The sequence below is a fragment of the Equus asinus genome, chromosome 22 (assembly GCF_041296235.1).
Source record: "Equus asinus isolate D_3611 breed Donkey chromosome 22, EquAss-T2T_v2, whole genome shotgun sequence".
In the NCBI taxonomy this organism is placed as follows: domain Eukaryota; kingdom Metazoa; phylum Chordata; class Mammalia; order Perissodactyla; family Equidae; genus Equus; species Equus asinus.
The window spans coordinates 15209600-15233290 of record NC_091811.1 but is presented as its reverse complement, the minus strand read 5'-3'; the positions used below and the strand labels follow the sequence as shown (position 1 = coordinate 15233290).

Below are 23691 nucleotides of genomic sequence, written 5' to 3'. Positions count from 1 at the left end.
GCACCTGGAGCCTCACCCAGAATTTAGGTTAGACACTCAATGGCACATGCTACCCAAAGAACATGTGAGATGGCTGCCATGGGAGGAGAAGGGAGACTCACCCCAAGTTTAACTTCTAAAATTGGGATCTTCTTTGGCAATTCAGAAAATGCTTCAATGGCTAAGCAGGCTGGAGAGGTCCCTAGCAGGGGGCCCACTTCCTGAGATATTTGCATGAAGATTCACTCGGCAGGGGATGGTGAGGGCCCAGAGGCAGGGGAGTCTCCTCTTTGCTATGGAAATTAAACAGCCAGAGCAGCATGTGGCACCACACTTGTCCAGGATTCCAGAAGGACCTGACAATGATGGTGACAGGGTCAGGGTAGAAAAGAACTACTATGGGTAGCTTTGTTTGTTTTTTATTTATTTAGCTTCTGGGGGCAATAAGGAAAACAAACAAGTGGAGTTTGGCTGCTGTGGGAGGGGCCACAGACAGTGAGAGGAATTGCTCACGACCGTCTACCAGGGGTGGCCAGGTATCACCTTCTCTGTGGACAGGCTTGCTCCTCCCTCCTCAGGCCCCCCAGCTTCGTTCAGAGTGGACAGTTCACCCACTTGCCTCTGCTCTGGCCCCTGGGCTTCTCAAAGGAGGCAGGGCTGTGTCTTAATCATTTCATCACAAGCACACACTCTGTGCCTGTCACAGGGACCACCACAGGGTAGGGACTCAGAATGTGGGTGCATAGAGGGAAAAGGAAGACCACCATGCCTAAGCCCTGAGTTCTCTCCAAGGACAGCCTGAGAGCCCCAAGTTCATTAACCAGAGGATGGGACCCAAGCCAGAAATCTATGGAATTGTTCCTGGAAAGCAGGCTATCCGAGCGCATCAGAACCCGACAAGAAAGCTCAGGAAATTTAAATGCCCGGCTACAGATAACAGAGTGTAAAGGCCATGAGGTCATCCATTTTGTTCTCAGCCACATCCCCTGCACATGGCACAGCCTGGAATGGAAGATAAATGGACAGATGGATAAATAAACAAACTTATGGATCAGAGGGCCACTGTGGAAAAAGAGTCAGGAAAGGTAGGAGGTAGAAAAAAGAGAAGACTGCAACAGGAGCAAGACAGAGGACAAGCTGCTCTGGGACCCCTCCCCATCCTGGGGGGGCCATGCCTGCTGGAGAAGCTCTAAGGACCATGCGGGTCTGCCTCTAGTTGCGTCACTGGTGAACTCGTGCACACTCTCTAGTGCGGCAGCCACGTCTCAGAGCTCAAGAGCTGGCTGTGCTCAGCCCTTGGCAGAGGTCACCCTGGCTACTGAGAAGACAGGACTGTGAAGGGACCCTCGGCCGTGCGGCCACACTGCACAAGTGACAGATGAGCACACTGGTCAGAGCATGCACTGGCGATACTGTGGACAGTTAGCTCAGCTCCGAGAAACAGGGTGACAGCTGTAGACCAGCCATCCTACCCCTGACTGAGTCAAGAGTACTCAAAGTGAGGCTTCTAGATCCTAAGGAGCCAGGTGAGAGGCGTCAGCACACACCACCTGGCCTAGGAACCGCGGGGTCAGCAGGACTCGGCTCTGCGAGAGGACGGCATGTGCTCAGACCCTTCAGCAAGCCCCATCCACACCCACCACCCGACCCAACCGCAGGGAACGAAGCTCTGGCAGATACGGTTGTAGAAACATGATGGGCTTCGGGGCTAGACAGATGTGTGTCCAAATCCCATCTGGAGTGAGTTATGCAACTGCTGGGTAACTACAACGACACCTGACCTGCTCTCAATCTCAGTTTCCCCAACCGTAAAGCGGAGATGATAATACACACCTTCCCGAGCAGTACGTAGGAAGGTAGAGATTAAAGGTTATGAATGTAATGCACAACGTCTGACACGGAAAATGCTCAGTGAACTGAGGCACTACTATCATTATCAACTAATTATTATTATAGTAAATATGTCCCGGTCCCCATCTAACTATAATGTAGTTGAACAGAAAAAGATACAAGAAACACATAATCATACAAATGTTCTGTGGCTCAAAGTCTAGGGCCGGCACTTGGAGCTCCTCCTCCTCAGCTCCTTCCTCAGGGCGCCCGCAGTCCTGGGCCCTCTTCTCTTCCGCCCCACAGTCCTGCATTTGCCCATCCCATCCTTCCAGTGCCATCCACATGCTGATGAGGCCTGAGTGTTTACCTGGGCCTGACCTGTCTTCCAGCCCCAGGCACACACCCAGCTCCTACTTGGCACCCCCACTTGGCTGTCTCCCAGGCAGCTCCAATTGCACGCGCCACAGAGGCACTGACCTTGCCCCAGCCCTGCTCCCCTGGCAGTACCCTCCCCTTCTCAAAACACGGCCTAAACACTCATCCCATTGCTTAAGCCAGAAGCCCAGGATTACATTCTTGACTCCCCGTTGTCACTTGTCCCCACCTCCAATCAAACACAAGTCCCATCCAATGAGCCACCTTCTCCTCACTCCCTCCACAGGCGCTCCCTAGCCCACCCCCATCATCTCCTGTAGCCCCTGCAGCTCCTGGACACAGCGCCTTCCCACCCCTGCCCGAGCCGCTTCACAGGGCGGCCGAGCCATCCCCTCACTCATCACTCATACCGCTCTCCCACTTTAATCCCTCCAGGGGCTTCCCATTTACTGAGATGATGATCCTGTGCATGCACGTACACACACTATTCTATTCTTCCATTACAATCCAAAGTCCTAAAACAGCCTGGAAGGTCCAGTGCAGTTGGCCCCTGCCTACCTCTCCAGCCCCCTTCCCAGCCATTCTCCTCTCACTCATTATGCTCCACCCAGTGAACTCTCCGGGTTCTCTCTCCTCAGGGCCGTTGCCCATGCTGTTTCCTCTACCTGGCATGCTCTTCCCAGCCCACTGCCTCACTTAGCTCTACTCATCCCTGAGCTCTTGTGAATTCTTCCAAAAGGCCTCTCCTGGTTTTCTGGCCACCTGCCTCCCCCTCAATCTAGTCTTGCTGCGCCATATTTCCCTTTCTCTCACGGCACTCAGCACAGTGTGGAAGCACATGTTTACCTGAGTGACAGTTTGCTGTCTGATTCTCCTACCAGACCAGGAACCGCAGGGCAGCAGGGACTGGGCCTGGTTTTCTCGCTACTGTGTGCCAGTCCCATGCCCGACCAGCAGCGGGGGCCCCATCAACACCTGACAACCATGTGAAGAGGTGCTCAGAGGAGGGCGAGCGCGGGGCAGGCCAGCGGCCTTAGGGAGGCTTCGCGGCCTTCCAGTGTACGGTTCCCCCATGCCACCCTCTGGACACCCTTCCCCGTGTGATCTCCAGCTCCTCAGCTATAAAACAAGGAGTTTGGACTAGCTGGTCCTGCAAGGCTCCTTCCAGCCCTGAAATTCCTACCCTACGAAATGGGGTTTCTTGGCTCTTGGAACATGGGCAGGACTGGACAGGCAGAGGGCAGGAGGAAGAGCATCCTGCTTGGGGATGGCTAGGCAAAGCCAGAGGGCAGAGGAGTGCCCATGTCATCTGGGGAGGACATGTCCGCATGCGCAGCTGCAATGAAAGTTCACAGAAACCGAACTTGAAAGGGAGGGGGCGCTGGAGCAGAGATGACCCTGGATGCTAGTTAAAAATCTGCACAGGTGCTTCCCCACCCCTACTCCTCTCATCAGCTCCATCCGCCACACCTTACTTGACCTACGCTCCCACCAACATCAACCCACGTCAAGGTCTTCCTCAGCTGCCACCTTTGCATGAGCTGTTCCCTCTGCCTGGAGCGCCCTTTCCCCACACACACTCTGACGGCTAACTTCCACTGTCCAAGCGGCATTGGTATTGCTCTCGCCTCTTCTGTGAAGTCTGGGGAGGCAGGCTCTGGGGCCTCTGCTGGGAGCACAGTACACCCTGAGTCCATCCCACCATGGGGTTGTCTGTTCACTGGGGGCCTCCTCAGCCCCAGAGTGTGAGCTCCTGGAGGGCAAGCCCTGTGCCCATCAGCTTTTTCCTCCAGCCCTCGGCACAGTGCCCAGCACAGAGAGCTGGTAAATCACCAGAATGCAGGAGTGAAGCAGGAAGGCCCTTGTGGGGGTCTTGAGCAAGGGTGATAGCCGCTGTTTAGAAAAACAACCCTTGGCTCAGAACAGGGGAGGCTTGAAGCAAAGAGCAAGAACTGCTACTCCCAAAGAACAGCAGTCTCCTCTTTGAGCAGGTTTACAGGCTGGGAGGGAGCAGCAGAGACTGAGCCCCGGAAGCACCGGCTCGTGGCCCACCCCGTGAGTTGCCCACCCTGGGCTCTCAGGCCCTTTTTTCCAGGAAAGTCCCAAACCAGCCCCAGCTTTCATCCCAAGCCCAATCAGCATCACTGTCAGATCCCCAAAAGGGCCTGGTGTGCGAGGCACTGTGCTGGACAGACGGATGTACCCGTTCCCACAGGCACACACACACTGAGCCATTCACTCCTGGGAGACAGAGAAGAAAGAAAGTAGTTGTGATTAGTACTTATCAAAGACGGCAGGTGGCTTCAGGGAGGATGCGATAAGGCCAGACCGCCAGCATAGGCAAGTGTGATGAAGCCAGAGGTTTACTGCCATGCACCAGTGGAAATTTACTGACCCAGCAAATCCAATATTCCTAAACCACTCCATGGAGGGCACTGACTTGCCGGCTGGGACAGCGCTTTCTGACCCACCCTCCAGCCTGCCTGCAAAGCCGGCCCATGCCGCTGGGACCCTTTAGCTGATTCAGAAGCTGCTGCCTGCTGCCTCTGCTCTTCTCGCTCTCCCTCCACTGAGCCTAGACCCACTGCAGGGAAGAGCAGCATGAGCATAGCACTTGGGGATGCTCCAAAGAAGATGCAGAAGGAACACTGCCCTGGATCCCACCTGCTCTGAAGCCATCAGGGGAAGGGAGCCTGCACATATTCCACCTTAGCAAAAGAGAATGAGAGGTGCATGGGTGAGTGGGTGGGGAAACACGCACTGGGCATCCTTATTGGGTAGAATTTGGCTGTCTTAAGGACCCACAAGTCTCATAGTGTGTGAAGTCACTTGTGGTCTCTGAACCTTCACTCGCCACTCTGCAAAGGGAGGTGGCAGGAACTGGCCATTGTCCCATTCAGCCTCTCTTCCCTCCACCCACCTCAGGCTGACCCACTTCCATACAGCTAAGTCATTCAAGGTGCCTCCAGCTGAGGGGGCCTCAGAGAAGCATGGGGTCCATCCCAAACCTGGAGGCATCTTTCTCATCTCAAAGTACTTGAAGTGAAAATGGTCACAAACCACACCCTTTAGTCTGCTACTCAGGCTACCAAAACTCTCACAGTCCTGGAAAGTTCTTTACAAAGTCTCTCTTAGGTTGCTCTGGCAGAGACTCATTCCTGTTGTAACCCAGTCATACGGGATGTGTACCCAACCACGTTTCACTCACCCAAACTTGCTCAACACAGGCCCAGATGCAGACAGCACACAGACACACACAACCCTGAAAGCAGGGGCATGTGCACTCCCTGTTGTGGCCTCCCACCTGTCACAGGCTCCTTACTAGGGTCCCTGCCTCCAGTCCCCTTCCTAATTCACCCTGCCACATGCTGCCACCATTAATGTCCCAAGACGGAGCTCTAGAGGTACCACGCTTCCCCTCTCACCAGCTCAAAAATCTTCCCTGGCTCCCTAGAGATTTAACACAAATACGCAAGCTTGGCGTTCAAGACCTTCTGCCTCATCCTTTGTTGGCCTTATTTCCCACAAGACCCTGACCTGTGCTCCAAGCTCCCAACAATCGGAGCTCCTCGCTGCTCTCTGGACACACCCCCACTTCCCTGCCTCCATACTCTAGCTCATGCACTGTGCTCCACCCACAAGGGCTCCTCCACCCCTCTCTGTCTTTAGCAGATGGTTCAAGGCTTGTCTCGAATGCTACATCCTCCGTGAAGGATCCCCTGATGCTGAGGATCCCCCAAACTATGAGGCCCTCTTCTTGCTCCTAACCTCTCTTTGGGGCACTGACTTCACTCTGCCCTGTGTCATAGTTGTTTGCATAAATGTCATCCTGCAGGACTACAGGAAGCTCCAGGGGATGAACTCACCCGTGTTCCTCTTGGAGCAACCAGCCTAGCTTGATACGTGCTGGGCACTTAAGAACTCTGAAGGGAAATTAACCAAGTCCCTTGTGCAAAGCACACAGCCCCCAAGCCTCAGGCCCACCTATGGGATATGTACTCACCTCAACCCATGTACTGGACACCCCCCAACACTGCCCTCAGTCTATCTGGCAGGCGCTCACCTTGCTAGATCACCACCATTTGTCCTCCCCTCTGAAGGCCCTCACTGGGGTCACCCACCAGATTCGGCCATCTCCTGAACCACTGGGGAGCTCAGATGTCCAGCCTGGAGCTCAGAGAATGTAGCTGGGCTCCGTGAGGCCCGATATCTGGGTAGCTGTGTGTCACTCATCCCCCAAGCTCCGGCCCCAAGAGGCGCTTCCATATCCCATCGGGCCGGACGCCAGGGCACACCTGCTCCTCCCCTCCCCCACACTGCTGCCAGAGGAAATGCCAGGCCACAGCCCTGGCCGGAGGGACACAGCAGGGACAGGGACTGAGCACTGGCACTGCCCCTCTCTCCCTTCACCCTGCAGGCCTGAGCCCCACCAGCACCTCACGTATCCCACATCCTTCCATGAATGCACACTCTACCCTGCCACACTGTCTGCCGCCGAAAGCAACGGCACAAAGCAGACACATCCAAACTGCCGGGCATCAGGCAGAATGAAGCCCTGGGGCCCCGGTCCCAGCTCTGACACTTCCTCTCTGTGTGACCTGGACCAGAGACTTACAGCGCTCTGAGCACAGTACACATTTTCTGAATGAACAAATGAGTGAGTGAGCACACTTCCACTCCCTCATCTGCAAAATGGGGTTAGGTGTGATTGTGAGGGCGATGAGACATGGTGGGAAACTGCTTAGCGAATGGACAGCACTACACTTCAGAACCTCCCACCCACACATACACTACCACCGTCCATCCCATTTCGCATGAGCCCGATACAAAGACAAAGGAGATGGATACTGACTACCCGTCCTGTGGACTTTCTGAGCACCCACTACATGCCCACCCTGGGCTCGCACTGTCGATGTTGCTGAGGAGTATTAGCCCTTAGGAGCCAATGGTCCATCTGGGCGAAGAGCAGCCAAGTGAGAAGGCGGCAGCAGACAGGAGTGCATGAGCCGTGCCAGACTGGGCAGCACAAACTGAGTGCTCAGAGGACTTGCCCAGCGAGGCCTGGTCTATCTGGGAAGGCTCCTTGGAGAAGGTGAGATGCATGCTCAGCTGTCATCCTGACTGAAGGAAGGCAGGGGAGAGGGCTCCCAGATGCCAAACACCGCAAGCAGGCTTGTCTGCTGTGACTCAGCTTGTTAGAGGCTTCTGTACTTAATGAGCGCACGTGACCCTCGCATGCTCCTGCGTGATGCGTGAGCAGGGAAGGCATCCCAGGTTACAGACTAGGAAATTACAGACCAAAGAGAAAAGAGGACTTCTCTAAGCCAGTTAGTGGCAGAGCTGGGTGTGGAACCCATGTCTCCTGACATCCAAACCAGAGATCTTTCCTTACGCCAAGTGGTTGCACCTGGGCCCAGGGCTGGACCCTGCCTGTATATACAAAGCTGACCCCAATGAGGCAAGCACACAGCCATCCTACATGCACAGAGGGAGGCAAAGGAAAGGAAAGGAGGTGAGAGAGCGCTCGCGCATCAGGATTACCCAGGCAGGAATAAGAGAAGTCCCACATCACAGCACCATGGACAAGCCCTGTCGATCCTGGGGCACACACCAACATCTCCCAGCACCACCCTGCATCACACCCCTCAGCCAACACATGCCCCCATGCTCTTCATGACTTCATACAGCATGAGCACAGGTGCTTTGCCAAATGAAAGCAAGCAGAGGCCCTGCCCTCTGAAACCAGGTCCAGGTATAGTGGAGGTAAGAAAGCAGCAGCCGGCTGGTAAATGTTTAGCAATCGGCTCTCCAGGGGGAAAAGCTATGATTCATAGTGCTTGCCAATTTCTATGGTGTAAATACTCCCACCATGGCCAATTTCAAGCTACCAATGGCTTAACAACCAGCTGGCAAATTTTCTCATGATCTACTAGGAGGTTCCTGAGAGCCAGTATAAGTAGGCTCCAGCAAACGGCAGAAACAGCTCAGCTCCCTTCCCTTCAGAAGACACTCCAAGGCAAGAAGAAACCCAGCACCGTCCTGCCCCTCCTCCCCAGGAGAAAAAGTCTCATGGCTGGAGTGTAGGAACAGGACTGGAGGCTGGACACGCCACAGAAAAGGGATAGCAGCCTGCTCTCCTGGGGTCCCCTACCTATGGCCTAATAACCAGAGAAAGACAACAGAAATTAGCTCCTATACTACAGCGACCCTATAACGTAAGTCAGACCAGGTTACTGCTCTGCTCCAAACCCTCCAGTGGCTTCCCATCTCTTCAGAGAAAAAAACAGTTCTCATAGGTATTTTCACCATTTATACACACACACCCGACCCATTCATTCTCTCCACTCTGGCCATACTACCTTCTTGCTGTTGTTTCTTACAGTAGAGCCTTTACACTGGCTCTTCCCTCTAATGGAACATTCTTCCCCTAGATCTCTAAATCCCCTAGATTGCCAACTTCTCGTCTCCTTTATACCTTCACTCAAACACCACCTTTTCAATGCGACCTTCCCTGACCACCCTATTCAAAACTACCTCCCCCAGCACACTCCCTCTCTCTTACCCTATTCAACTTTTCCATAGCACTTATCCCCAACATACAAGATAATTTCCTTTTCTATTAAATGATTCTTTATGATCTCTCGCCCCTACCAGATCTAAGCTTCATGAAGGTAGGGATTTGGGTCTGTTCATTCATTGCTGTACTTCCGAGGCCAAGAACAGAGCTTTACATGTGGTAGATACTCAGTAAATACTTGTTGACTGGATGAATGCCTGGAGGAGGTCTCTGCCAAATCCTCTAGGCGCCATCTTGGCTTCCCAAGAGGCAGCAGCTGGGGAGTGAGGGTGCCTAACGGTTAGTGCACACCAGCTGGGATGCAGGATGCGTGTTCCCACCCTGGTCCTGCCACCTGTGACCTGGCACAGCCACACCCTCCACTTCATGCCTGCACCTCATTTTCTCTCTCCATTTGGACTGGAACAGGACCCTACATGGCTAACCCTGGGCAGAACCAAGGGCCAGGACTAAGGCCAAACAGGACACCCAGCCTGAAGGCCTCTGATGTCTGCAGTGGGAGGCTCTGAGGTCAGATTCGAGACATTCCCTTAAAAGGTCTTAGGAAAGACAAGCTCTTTGCTTCCCCCGCACCTGAGCCCCCAACCACACCACCTCCTGTCCCCCAGCCCAGAGCCTAGAAGAAACCCCCAAAGAATGTTCTCCACCCCAGTGGTTAGAGCCAGTGGAGCCCCAACTCCAGGCAGCTGCCCCATCACGCCTCCAGCGGGCTTCCCACATGCAAAGCGGCTAGCTCATACTGCTATTTTAAGCTCTGCGGGCCCAGCTGTAGCACGTAGCCACAGCGGGCTGGCGGCCCGGTCAGAGGTGGGAGAAGCTAACTCACTAAGGAGTGCTGACCCGGGGAGAACGAAAGGGAGAGTTGGTCATCCTCCAAAACTCCAGCCCTTCTCTTGAGGGACCAGACACTCCCAGTCCACACCCACCAATCCACCAGCCATGGGGAAAGTGAGTCAAGAACTGCACTGGGCACGCCCAGATTCCATTTCTCAATGTGACCCCCTGAGTTTCCACATCAAAATGACTCCTAGCCCCACCCTGCCAACCTCTAGAAATTCCAACAAAGCTACAGCTAGCACAGCACCCATCTTCCAGGACCTGACGATGTAAGACAGACAACAGAAATGCAGGCTGAAGAAAGGAGTTAACCCTCTATTAACTGAGAATGGCTTATCAACTAAATCCCTCTCCACTCCTCTCTCCCCATCCAGTCTCTCCTCAGTGACTCGGCACAGTGCCAGGCACACAGCCAGGTTCAACAACACTCGTTGACTGAATGATTGTTTCTACATGTATTCTAAAACCACAGATGATTAAAGTGGTCAGGGGACAACCGCGTCTTGATTACTTATCAGTATGAACATTACTATGTACATTTCTGCTGACCTCACTGAGCACCAAAACTGAGAACAAAGACCATCGAATCAAGGAACCAATAGAGTTTAGTAACAAAATAGGGATGTCCCAAGCTGTGGCCCTTCCAGGGAGGGCTGCCACTACCCAACTCCAGAGGGACAGTTACACTGTGTTCTCTGGGAAGTATGGCCCCTGAAGTTATACCACATGGAGGCCCAGCTCCAACCTGCCCTCCTCCATAGGACATCCAGCAAGCAGGAGCTGGCTTGAGAAGGGTCAACTCTGGGTACAAGCTCTTCCTACCCCGAGGCTCACGCTGCAGGACATCAGCGAAACCACCCAGGGCGGGACAGGTCACACACACACCTGGGGCTCCCAGCAGCATCCTATGGCTCTGATTGCTCAGTTTAAGCAACAGCAGCACCAGGAAGAGGGGAAAGGAGATCCAGAAGGTGCTGTCATCAGGGAGCTCTGGGACCGCTCTCCTTGCTACCCGTCTATCTCAAGGCTGAACCTGCCACCCACATCTTAAAGAAATACACTCACCACCTGGATTGGGGGCAAGGGGCAAATCTTTTGAATGTCCTTGTTGGAGAAAGATCCCAGAAGCTATGGGTCTTCAGGGTTCATTTGGTCCGCTTCTCTCCTCCCTCCCCCTTCCCCTTGCCTGGCTTCAATCAATCCAGACAGACTCTCCTGAACATTTCTAGTATAACTGTAACAGCAATGACAACGGCCTGCACTTTACAAAACAACGCAGACCATTCAAAGGGATTTCACATAAGTGACCCTCACAAAAGTCCTCGACAGTAATTGCCGCAGACATCACTGTATGGAAAGTGAAGTGACTTGCACCAAGGCCAGTCCTCGACTGGGCCAGAACCAGGACCTCGGACCCCTAGTCTAGGGCTCTTTCCAAATGCTGACTTCCCTCTGTGTGACTCCCAGGCCACTGACTTCCGAATCCTTGGGTATTTGGTACCAAATGCAAATTCCTGGGCCTTCCAATTTCTGGAGGCAGGACCATGATAACTTCCTCTGTTAATAAACTCTCCAAGGGATTCTCTAATGTGCTACAGTTGAGGAGCCCCTGCTGAGAAGGGTGCTGACTAGATCTAACCGGCTCCCTTTCACTACCCAAGCAGCAACTAAAGTCCTACCACCTCTAGCAAATCTTCCAGGACTAGAGGCTTCGGGGGCACAAGACCCCTACTGTTCCTTCTGGGTCACCTTCTGAAGATACATCTGCACATACTCACCAAAATGACCCTGAGACATCTGTCAGTAATCTGAAGTCACACCAGCTGGGGGACAATCCTGGCCAAAATCTCCCCTCTCGAGCAGGGACATATCTGCCAAAATCACTCTGTCAGCCCAAGCCCATACTCACAGATGTGCCGAATGAAGAGGGGGAGTGAGGCAGGAGAAAGAGAACGATAGGAGACAGTGGCTCGGGCTGCTTTCCTCTCCCCCTGCATGTATCATCAACCACACAGACTTCCGCCCTTGCCTGGGCACTCTCAGAGATGCCCCCCCGCAACGCCGATGAGGGAGATAGCTACCCAGTGCTCCCTGCATCAGCCCGCCAGACAGCTTTCCACCCATTCTCAATCATCTGCCCTGACCCTGCCTTCACCATTCTGTCTTGTGCTCAGCTCCTGTCTGGCTGTTCCAGCCTCAGGGAGGGCTGCACAGCCTGGCTCAGTCTACACCAGCCTGCCCCACTTCTGGGTTTCAATTAGAATCCCCTCCCTTCGCATGGAGGCTCCTCGGGCTGATGGCCCAGTTACAGACCCCCCCTCCTCACAGCCCCCAACACACACCTTCCCTCTCGCCCTGCCCCTCACCACCCCTATCACGTGGTCTCACAGACTCAGCCTGGGCAGCCTGAGTGGGCAAGTCTTGTCTTTGCAAATAGACTGTCGGGTGCAAGAGAGCGGAGCATAAGTTGGACTCCTGCTGTGTCCTCTGGGCATCCACCACTTCCCAGTCCTGTGCCAGTGACTCAGTGAGCCTTGATGAATGAATGAGCCAAGTCTGAAAATCTAGCCCAGCCCGCTTCTGGTGGTATCTAGTGCAAACACAAAAAAGGAAAGGAGAGGAAGTAAATCACGGGGAGAGAGAGACAAGAGGAAGAGAGCAGAGCTCACTCCCATCAGGCCAGAACAAGGCAATCAGCTCAGAGGGCCACAGCCCAGGGAGCCCGGTGGCGTGCGCCCACAGCTCCCTACCTGCAACCCGTCAGTAACCCAAACCAGCAAATTCGCGGTTTCCTCATTCCATCAGCAGAGCATCTCCCAGGCAGAAAGCCTGTCTGGTCGGGGGCGAATTAATTGAGTAACTAACCTCCTTCATCACTGCCTCCGGCCCACCTTTCAGAAAGGGAGGGTCGCACTCCAGGGAGGACTGACAAGGGGCAGGGGAGAGACCACTTGTCCCGCAGGTCCTGCAGCCTTCTCCACCAGCCCCAAGTAGCCAGCAATTCTAGCCTATCCCACATCACACACAGCCCCCGAAGACTTCAAAGCCCCCTCACGCCCCTCCAAGACACACAGACCTCTGAGGCACACAGGCACACCTGCACTCTGACTGTGGTACCTCCTCTCAATCAGCTTGGACACTGGCTGTGGCTCCAGTTTTGAGCTCAGGCACCCCCGGGACATTGCAGGCAGTTAGATGCAGCAAAAGGAACAGGGAGGAGCAGGTGAAAGGAATCTGCCCAAAAGACTAACGCCAATCACAGAAGGTGCGGCTGCTGGAAAGGGCTGAGAGGGAGGGAGGATCAGTAGGAAGGGTACATGGGATGGGGGTCAGAAGACCCAGGTTTGAGCCCTGATTCTGTCTCTTAGGGACTGTGCAACTTTGGGCAAGCCACCTAACCTCTTGAGTTGCAGCTTCCCCATCTGCAAAAGGGGCATAAAGCCTCCCTACCTCCAGGGCTGTCCTGGGATGCAATGAGCCCAGTAAGAGTTGCTCGCTAATGTCCACTCTCCTCCCCTCTGCAGAAATCCCGAGGAAGATACTGCACAGGCAGCTTGAACACTGCGCGGGCCAGGGAGCTCGCCAGGCACCCTCGTCACTATTTCACAGCTCTAACTACCATAAAGCTGTCCCTTACTCTGAGCCCCCACCTCCCTGCCTCTACTTTCTACCTAAGAGACGTGGGGTGGGGTGGGGGGAGACATGGGTCACGAAATCAGTCATATCAGTGTCAAATCCCAGCTCTGCCCCTTGACAAGTTACTTAACTGCTCTACAATAAATGCCTAACAACGCACAGAGTCGATGATCTACGCACAGTGCCTGATTCAGTGCCTGGCACACACACACTTCATAAATACTAGATAGTATTTCCTTTAATTATCATCCTCATCATTATTCTGGCTAATAAAACTAGTGCTTCCCTCTGGAGCAGTAAAGCAGAGGCCTAATTCCTCTCCCAGGAGCCAGCTTTCCACATGTAAGAAGACAGCATCTCGTGCCCTGGGCGTTTTCTTCCCTAAGCACAACATCCCCGCTTCTTTCTGCTCTTACTCACCCAGCAACCTAGAGATCCTTTGCCACGCCACCAAGTCTCCTCCTTGCCTTTCCTGGTCTGCCGATGCCCTCCCTAAAATGCAGCCCTGGACTCCGACTTCTGAACAGTGCCCTACCACCTGCACCCACCTCGGCACCTGGCGCACAGTAGGCACACAGAAACATTTGGTGACGGGGGATTCAATGAATGAACTCAACATTCTGCTGCATGGAATCTGAAAACTGAAAACAGCAACAAGCAGGGATGGCTCTTGATCCAGACACTCAATTTCCATCAAGACAGCCCGACAGTGACCCCCTCACACTGCATCCGACCATGCTCGCACACGTGGAGCCCGCGCAGCCAGGGCCTTCGGGCACGTCAGCCAGAGCCCCCTCGCTATTGCTGCGGTTTTCTAAATCTAAGTGTAGGACTTTGGTAAAAGGGGCAACCGCCAACACTTGCCCATTGCCTGCCATCTTGCGAGTTTTGCTCCGTTATTACAGCACATTTGTGATTGAAAGTCCCGATTCTATCATCCAATGGATTGGTAAATTATTTCTCTCAACTTTCAGAAGATCACAGAATATTTGCACTAGAATGGATGTTAGAGATTATCAAATTCAATGCCTTCCATATCCAAAGGAGGAAACTGAGCCCAGAGTAATGAAGTAACTTGCCCAAGGACAGCAGGAATTTTTGGCAAAACCGAGATTTAGGCCCTGGACCCTTCCTCTCAGCCAGATTGCTAATAGTAATACTACAAAATTTCTGCTGAGAACTTGCCTTGTGCCAGGATTTTAATATCTATTTCCTCCAGTCTTCATAACAATCCTGCAGGATAAACACTGCTTCCCCCATTTGACCAATGAGAAAGCTTAGGTAGCACATCCTGGACCGCAGACCAGGAACACACGGCCGAACCTGCTCTGCCTGACTCCGGAACCCCGGCCCGCGGCCGCTGCGCCTCGAAACAGCTCCGACCGGATGTCCAACGGTCTGAATCTAAATGCGTCATCCTCCCTGCCCTGTTGCTACCTGTTCCTCCGTGGTGTTTGCTCCACTGTTAACAGCATCACCACCACCTCAGTCACTTAAACTAGAAACCTGGAGCCATCCGCAGACTCCTGCTTCCCTCCCTCTTAACCCCTCCCCCTCCAGCCATCCCTGGCAGAGCTCCTCAGCCTCTCTCCTCCCAAACTCGCCAGAAACTATCACAAAAACCTCAGGCCCAGGGTCTCCTTCCCAGCCCCTCTCCACTTCCTCCACACCTTCGATATTTGCGCTCACAATCATCTGTCCAAAATAAATTGGTCTTATGTCACCCCAACTTAAACACTTTGTTCGTTCTATTCCAAATTTCTTTGAAGAGCACACTGGTTCCTTCCCCACAGCTGGCAGGCCCTTCCACTCGAGCTCCTGCGCATCCTGCAAGACCCTACTCAAACCTCATCTCCCCCTCGTCTGGTCCCTGCCCTCCTGACTTCCCTAGGCGGATTAAGCCTTTGCAAGTGCTTCTGCTGCCACACTTCTCACGGCATGTCCTCTACAAGGCTGTCACTCCCTTTCCAGGTGAGCTGCTTGAGGGCAGGAAGGTGGCATTTCTGAATCCTCAGCTCCGATTCATGAATTTGCTAATTTATTCAATTTGCTTAACCTTGAAAATACTCAGTGAAAGTTGTTGAGTAAATTAGCAAATGCATAAATCAGGGTCCTGCTTATAATTTTATTATAAAAAATAATCTTCTGTGGGCCAGCCCAGTGGTGTAGTGGTTAAGTTCCCGCATTCTGCTTCAGCGGCCCAGGGTCTGCCAGTTTGGATCCTGGGCATGGACCTACACATTGCTCATCAAGCCATGCTATGGCAGCATCTCACACATAAAATAGAGGAAGATGAGCACAGATGTTAGCTCAGGGCTAATCCTCCTCAAAAAAAAAATAATCTTCTGTTAACTAAAAACCTGTCTTGAATTAAGATAAAATTTATTTAGAAAGATGATGTTAAAATTCTGACTGATAGGGTCCTTGTTAAAAGATGCACGAAATCCAAGCTTTCTGGTTGAAAGGAACTGACTTTGAAGATATCAGTGTCAACAAAGGAGGAAAAAAATCCAATGTCAAGAAATAAAGAATCTGAGCTATACAGATATGTGACTATGACCCAAATGAATTAATTTGCTAATTGTTTCCATTTGCTTTAATCTGTAGCAACTCCCAGATTAGTGCTTTTCAAACTGCAGGTCATTACTCATTAGTGGGTTATGAAATCAGTTTAGTGGGTCAGGAAGAGTATTTTAAAAAATTAAAACAAAACAGAAAATACCTGAATGTGTCTCACACAGCAATTTCACGAAACATTTTTTCAGGCGTAGCACGCACACAGGCGCACACATGTGCATGTACTTTGTCGCACAGCTGGAGAAACATGGCCCTGGGTCTTTAATGGTGACATGGATAGCCCACAAGAGTCTCAGAGCCAGGGTTGACTGCCCGTCAGAATACGCACTTTCTAGGCATGGAATTCAGAGCCAGCGACCGTCTGCAGGGGGCCACACCTGGTCAGGAAGGTTTACCCAGCTGCAGGAAATACACTTGGATTCACACGCCAAGATGGAAATATGCTCAAAGGATGCCAAAAAGTTACGTGTACCGTGAGAAGAGACACAGCAAATCTTGTCATTGTGAAAATTTGTCCTTGAGTCATTTGATCCAGCAACATCATCTGCTGGGCAGAACTCTGGCTGGGAACATGGACTCAAGGTGCTTCCCTGCAAAATGGGGAGACTAGTGCCCAGCTCACAGTGAAGCAAAACCTCAGATGGACAATATGTAATATAGACTCCTCATTCATTTATTCTTGATTGCTGAAATAAATCAAAGTTGGTTTAAAAAATGCATGAAGTGAGCTCAGCACAGAAGTATACCCTCCTAGCCCATTAAACTAGAGAAAACCAGTTCTGAATTGAGCCAATATTTTATCTGTTACAAATTCTACTCAGCTGTGTGCCTCCTGTGTCTAAAGCAGGCACCGCCTCCCACCAGTTCTCCACAACAGAAGGAAAACATCGGGCCCTCATGCATTTAAAGGCTCTGTGCAGGCAGGACAATGGCCTTGTGTCCTGTTTCATTTAGGGCAGAATGAGAGAAATGGGTTTAAAATGCAAGGGGAGACCTACAGCAGTGAGCTGTTAAAGACAGGAGCAGGTGACCGAAGCAGGTGCTAGCTACCACCCTGGGCCGGTTGAACCCCACCCCACCTGGAGTCCGAGCTGAGCCGAGTGTTGGGGTGTGTAACGCACCCGGCATGGAAGCAGCACTGTCCCTTCCTTCCTAGATGACTTTGGGAGGTGCCTTCCTGTCTGCGGCATCCCTGGTTCCAGGATGAGGCAGGATGGTGACTGTGGGGTTGCCACCAACAATCGGCCCTCCCCCGGGGCCCCACAGCCTATTTCCAGCCCCTGATAGTTCCTGTCTAATGCCAACATCAACTGAGGAATTCAGGGCATCCTGGCCCAGCATTGTTCAAATCACACATTCCTCTTCATAAAAAGCTACGGAATAACTCTCATTCCTCCACCCTGCCTGGAAAACCACATCAGAGGACAAGCCACCAGACCCCTGCGTGTGATGGGGACAAAGGAGGATGGGCGGCAGGAGCCACAGCGTGTCTCCACCACTGTCCATCAGACCCCGCAGCAGATACAAAGACCTGCCCAGAAAGCTTGGCTGCCCCTTCCCACGGGCTTAACCCACCTCAAACCAGGGCAGCCAGAGCAGCTGTGGGTGGCCAGAGCCCCACCTGTCCCCTCAGCCTGGACGCACAGCTTTTGAAGTGTCTCCCTGACTTCTTGTAGAAGCTGCAACTAAACTCTCAGGGAAGGGAAGAGAGACAAGCTTTACTGAGAGCCAAAGTGTCCCCAGTGGGGCAAGCCCTTGGGTCAGAACCCTCTTGGTCTCTTGGGTCACCAGCCACGCTGAGGGCAGAAACGCAAATGGAGAAAATGCACACATAACAAATATTACGCTGTGCACTGTGGGGAGAGGAGAGGAAAAGGGTCCAGGAAGAAGAGGGAAAAGGAAAAAAGATAAGAAAGATGGAGGGAAAGAGTGTGCAGTGGGGAGAGGCTGACACTGTGCCCTAGCCTACAGCATGGAATGAAAATGCCACCAGCCTGTGTCCACAGCACTGTGCCACCTGCTGAAAGAAGTCAAGCAAAATGCGGGACTGCCTTTCAGCCCATGAGCAGACCAGTCAGCAGGCAAGACCCCCTTCCCGAGGCAGAGCTCACAGACCCCACATGCCCAGGGCACCAGCCCATCTGTCCTTCTCACGGACCCATCTCCGACCACGGACGTAGCTCTGTGTGAAGAACTGCTGTGAAGAGGAATTTCACTACTCTGTTTCTTAGTTGTAAAAAACTTGGGGACACTAGAAGTCATGGAAATATAAATTAAAAGGGCCAGGCTATCACTATTTACCTATCAGGCTAGTAAAATATATATCTATTTGAGCGAGGCTGCCCAACACTGGAAAGAGTGTAGTGCCTCCCCTCGGGGTCGCCCCCAGTGCCAACATCCCAACCGCCCCCCGCGTCCCTTGCTGACTCCTCCTCCTCTCCAGCGCTCAGTTCTTGGACAAGTAGGGGAAGAGGGCTGGGACAGGGGTAGGATGTAAAGATGGGATAGCTGATGCAGGTTTTCCTTGGGATTTTCTCTAACACTAACCTGATACCTTCTCCCCTGTGACTAAGTCCCGGAATAGAGCCCAAGTCACCAGATGAAAAGGAAGGACGTCTTAGTGGCAGTAAAGCTATTCAATGATTTAGTCTTCTTTTAACTTACTTTTCAATTCTTTCTTTTTTTTTTTTAAAGATTTTATTTTTTTCCTTTTTCTCCCCAAAGCCCCCCGGTACATAGTTGTACATTCTTAGTTGTGGGTCCTTCTGGTTGTGGCATGTGGGACGCTGCCTCAGTGTGGCTTGATGAGCGGTGCCATGTCCATGCCCAGGAGTCGAACCGACAAAACACTGGGCCGCCTGCAGTGGAACATGTGAACTTAACCACTCAGCCACGGGGCCAGCCCAACTTCTCAATTCTGATAGGACTAAGAGACAAAATTGTAATCAATCAACAGACACTGAGCATCCTCTAATACCATGGGAGGCTAACAGGAGGGAGCAGGTGTACTGTGTGGACACCACCACCAACTGGATATACAAAACTCAGGTAATAGTGATGAGATGCCTGTTCTGTGCCAGCTGCTTGGCAAGCTTCCTGGAGCCTTCGCACATTCTGTTCCCTTTACGGAATGCACTCCCCTCTCTCAGCCACTCTCAGTTTTCTCTGTGAAGCCTCTTCTTTCCCCACCCCAGGAATATCCCCCGTATTAAGACTCTCGCTCTGCACACTGCTCTGTGAGTCTTGAGGCTGAATCCCAGAACCTAGCACAGTACCTGGCTCACAACAGGTGATGATGAACAGATGAACGAGCCAAAGAAAAGATGCATGCCAGGCAGAGAGTGCCCACAGAGCTGAGGGCAGACAGCCCCTGACCCTGGGCTCCCAGGCCCTCCGAGGGCTCGGAGGGGAAGCGAGTATTGCAGGGAGGCGAGAAGAGCAGGGAATAGGGCTGAGTAGGGCCCCAAGAGCCAGCACGGCTCTGTTTAATATGCAGCGTGCAGATTCCCAGAAATCAATGCTCATTTTTAAAACACTGCTGCCCAGAGCCACCCTCCCTGCCTGACTCCAGGGCTGGTGTTAGGTGTCCTTCTATTTATAAAGCAACTCTCACTGCAGTGGTGCAGTGCTGGGCCCACACCCTGGCATGGAGCTGGGGCGGTGTGGGACAGGAGGAGAAACTGAGGCCTAGAAACAAGACACCCGAAACGCCAGGCAGGTTTCCATGCCAGAGAGAGACTCTCTTCTCTACCCCGGGCCCCTCACTCGAGGGCTCCTGACTGGCTGGAAGGTGCTGCTCTCCCTCTGGGCTCCCCTGACCACCACCAGAGAGGCTGGGCCTTTCAGGGAGAGGCTGCTAAGCGCTAAGGCCGTGAGCCCAGAGGCCCAGGAAGCACAAGGAGGCCCCTCCCTGAGGCCATGTCTCCAACCTTCTGGCAGTGGCCGCAGTTCCCTACCTCACACCACCTCCCCGCAGACACACCCCAGCTCGGGGGGCTGCCACAGCTCAGCAGGCCCCCTGCCCGGGTGCCGACCCCCTGCTTCCTTCTCTGTCTCTCCATCTCCCCATCCACCCCCGGGAGCCTGGACACCCCGATGCCTTTGTGGTCAAGGCCCAGGAAGACGGATTCCTCTCATGCCACCCTCTTGGGCTTCTCCCTCCCAATTCCGGTTTCAGGCTGAGGACCATCCTTCCCCTGGGTCTCACCGTCGGTGAGATGCTGCCCCGGCTCCAGCACATTACATACCACACCTTCACTGAGCAGGGCTCACACCCACAGAACACACGAGAAGCAGAGGCTCGTGCCCAACATTTCACACCACATGGGGAAAAGCTGGTGAGGAAAGCCTTACGAGGGCTCCTGGCCGCCCCCTCAGAAGATAAGGAAGGAAAGATGAGAGACGGGGCCGGGAAGGCTCAAGACCCACCAAGTCAGGAGGCTCCAAGGCCCTGGCCACATCGCCACCAGCACAGCCGAACTGTACTGTGTATCCAGGGAAGGCCGCACAGGACTCGGCTGGGCCCGTAACCAGACACCCTGAGGAAGGCCCTGTCCCCAGGCACAGCAGGGCACACATGCTTGTGAAAATGGACACACAGACATCACTCCTTTTTCTAACACAGAGTCACAGGCTGCTGGAACTAGAAGGTGACCTAGAAATCATCCAGGTGCAAACCCTCTTTACAACTAAAGAAAAAATGAGGCTCCAGAGGGAAGAATTAACTTATCCGGGGTCACCTAGCAAGGCAGTAACAGAACCAATACAAAAACTCAAGTTTCTTGGGGCCGGCCAGGTGGCACAGCAGTTAAGTTCGCACATTCTGCTTCGGTAGCCAGGGGTTCGCCAGTTCAGATCCCGGGTGCAGACCTACACATCGCTTGTCAAGCCATGCTGTGGTAGGCGTCCTATATATGAAGTAGAGAAGATGGGCAAGGATGTTAGCTCAGGGCCAGGCTTCATTAGCAAAAAGAGGAGGATTGGTGGTAGATGTTAGCTCAGGGCTGATCTTCCTCAAAAATCCTCAGCTTTCTTGACTCTGTGATCAATGTCTTTTCCACTACACTCATTCATTCAACAAACATTTATTAGGCAGAGAAGCCAGGCACTGTACTTGGCAAATGGGGTTGATTGAAGACAGAGTTGGTGCCTGTTTTCAAGATGCTTAAAATTTAAGAATAAAGAGACAGAGGGAGAAATATATCAAATAAAAATTTAAAAACAAAACAAATTCTAAATAGCACCAGAATATGACAAGTGGTACAACACCTGTCAGGGCACAGATAAGGAGGTGACCATGTCCGCAGAGGGGCCCCTGTGCTGGGCCCACGAGGTGAGTAGGAGTTGGCCTGCCTAGCAGAGAGAGGAGAAAGGGCCTCCCCACACCGGGGGAGCAAACTGCACCGGCGACACAGAGACTGGAAGTACGGGGCACAGTCAAGTCGAGGCAAGGACAGCAGAGTGGCTGGTGCATGCAGCTTGTGAGAGCGCTGGAGGCAGGGCCACAGCCCCATGCCAGGGGCCAAGAGGGCCACACCGAGTCTGGGCCTTCCCCCAGGACAGCAGGGAACCATGGAAGTTAACCTACGTGGGCACGGGGATCACCCTGCACACAGAGGGCACAGGGAGCCATGGCAGTGGGCGTGGCCACTCTGTAGATCAGCGGACAGTTTGGAGGGGCTGGTCAGGAAGCTACTGTTAACGTTCAGGTAACACACCTTGAGCATCTGAACTGGGAAAGGGGGCTCAAGAGACAGGGAGAAGGTGGAGATGACAGAACCCAGATGTGGGATCAAGAGAAAAAACAGAGAATGACTCCTAAGGTTCTGAAGGGGAGGACCAGGATGGGTGGTCACAGCCTCCACCGAGACCATCCTCTTCATTTAATAGACTCGCCGGCTTTGTGCAGTTAGCTACCTTCCGTGCCCACAGGCCTTGGACAGCTCTGTATTCCCCACGGGCTCAATCAATACCTGCAGGCTGATGCTGATTACAATGCAAGCAGGATTCCAAAGCTGAAGGCAGCCTTACGAAGTGACAGTGCTGATGGATCGAGTACAGGAGCGGGTCCTATGAACTGACCCAGCTCACCGCCCAACCCATCACCCATCTCACTGGGGTCCCTAACCAGGAGTGGGCCCAGCAGCACTGCCAACAGGGGCCAGGGGAAGGTACGTGGAAACACTCAAGACTAGAGCACCTCCCACGACGCTGATTCTGTGCACCAGGGGGGGACTCAGTAAGCTGCTTTTAAATTCCCAGGGACACTCAAATGCTCACTCCAGACTAATTATTAAATCCTCTCATTTTAGAGATAAACAGGCCTGCAAAGCTAAGCAAAGATCCATAGCTTTGAAGGGAGAATGGCTACAGAGGAGAGACCAGAGCCAGTCCATGCTGGCTCCCAGGGCTACCTGCAGAGCTGGGCAGGAAGGCAGAGTGCACCTGCATCCAAGGACCAGTCTGCATCCCTCCTTCCACACGGTGACCAAGAGCAGGCTGGGGCTGGGGGGCAGTGATGGATGGATCCTGCTGTGCCAGCTGCTGCCAGAGGGCCAGGGAGGAAGAGGAGAAATGAAAAGCCCGGGAGATATTTTCTCTGTGATTTGTGCTGCTCGAGATGCCCTGTAGCAATATTTATCCTGCAGCTCTGTCCCACTTTCGTTTATTATCCAGCTTAGCCTGAGTTATCACAACCAGGACGGGACCCATAAACTAGCTACCTGACACCATCAGGACCATGCAGCGTATTTTAAAATCTCAAGGAGCAGCTTCTACTCTCCACAGAAATTTAAAGAAGTAGGTGCGCTCCTCATCGTCTGGGGATGGTGGCCATTCTTGAAGCACACACAAGAACTTATCACTTAGCTGCCTTATTCCCAGAGATGCACCCTGGAGCTTGCACATCTATACCCTTCCATACCCTCCTACAAGTGCAGACCACTAGCTGGTAACTGCCCCTCGGGCAGGCCTGTGAGACACAACTTCCAGAGAGGCCCACATCAGTTCTAGGGTTGAATTTTAATCATCTGTTGACAGCAATTCATTAAAACATTTGCCAGTAATGAGTGAATAATGAATTTATTGAGCAAGTTCTATTACTTATTAGGTCTGCACTGGGCAAAGGGGGTTAGACACGTAAGATCAAGTCCTCAATGATTATCTTATCCACCAGATCTATCCACGGCACACATGGGGCTGGATAACTAACAATACATGAAGGACAGGGGTCTGGTGGGGGCGGGGAGGGGAGAGCAGGGCCGTCAAGTGGTCAGGGCCAAGGGATGCTCAGGGTTGAGGCTGGCATCAAAGAAAACTTGGCAACAAGGTGGACAGTAATTCCTAGACTGATGGCAAACCGTTTCTAAAGATCACAGATCAGTTACGTGATCTAGTTACCGGGTTTATGGAAGCGCACAAAACCAGAAGAAAAAAAAGACAAAAAAAAAAAATCCCTGCCCTCATACGGCTTACATTCTGATTTAAGGACATGGGGGCAAAAATAAAGACAACTAAGAAAGAAGTCCAAAATATATGTGTGCTGTGCTACGTAGAAAATGAAGAGGAATAAAGGAGACCAGGAATATGTGGGGGTGGGGGAAGGGCAGCTGTTTTAAACAGAACCATCAGGGAAGGCCTCCGTGGCGCATCTGGGCACGGGCAGCGACAGGCAGACAAGTCGGGAAGCTGCCATAACAATCCAAGCAAGAGACGACGGATGTGGCCAAGATCAGGGCAACAGCAGTGGAAGCAGCAAGAGGAAGATGGATCCTGGTTGTTCTGTGAAGGAAACGGGGTAGGGGAGACCAAAAGCGTGCTTTTCCATACGTTCAGATGCCTATTAGTCATCCAAACAGAGATGTGAACCTATGATTTTG

At 52.7% G+C, this 23691-nt stretch overlaps 1 protein-coding gene across 8 annotated transcripts in view; it reads right to left on the bottom strand.

Annotated features, from left to right (window-relative positions):
- TSPAN9 (tetraspanin 9) overlaps nt 1-23691 on the bottom strand; it is a 193469-nt gene that overhangs the window by 89066 nt on the left and 80712 nt on the right. Inside the window, exon 1 of one of the 8 annotated variants that reach the window (XM_070495146.1) lies at nt 11990-12191. The exons of the other annotated variants lie outside the window; for them this stretch is intronic. The gene's annotated coding sequence lies outside the window, so the exon portion shown is untranslated. Of the gene's footprint in view, nt 1-11989; nt 12192-23691 lie in introns of those variants that run through there. 8 annotated transcript variants of the gene reach the window in all.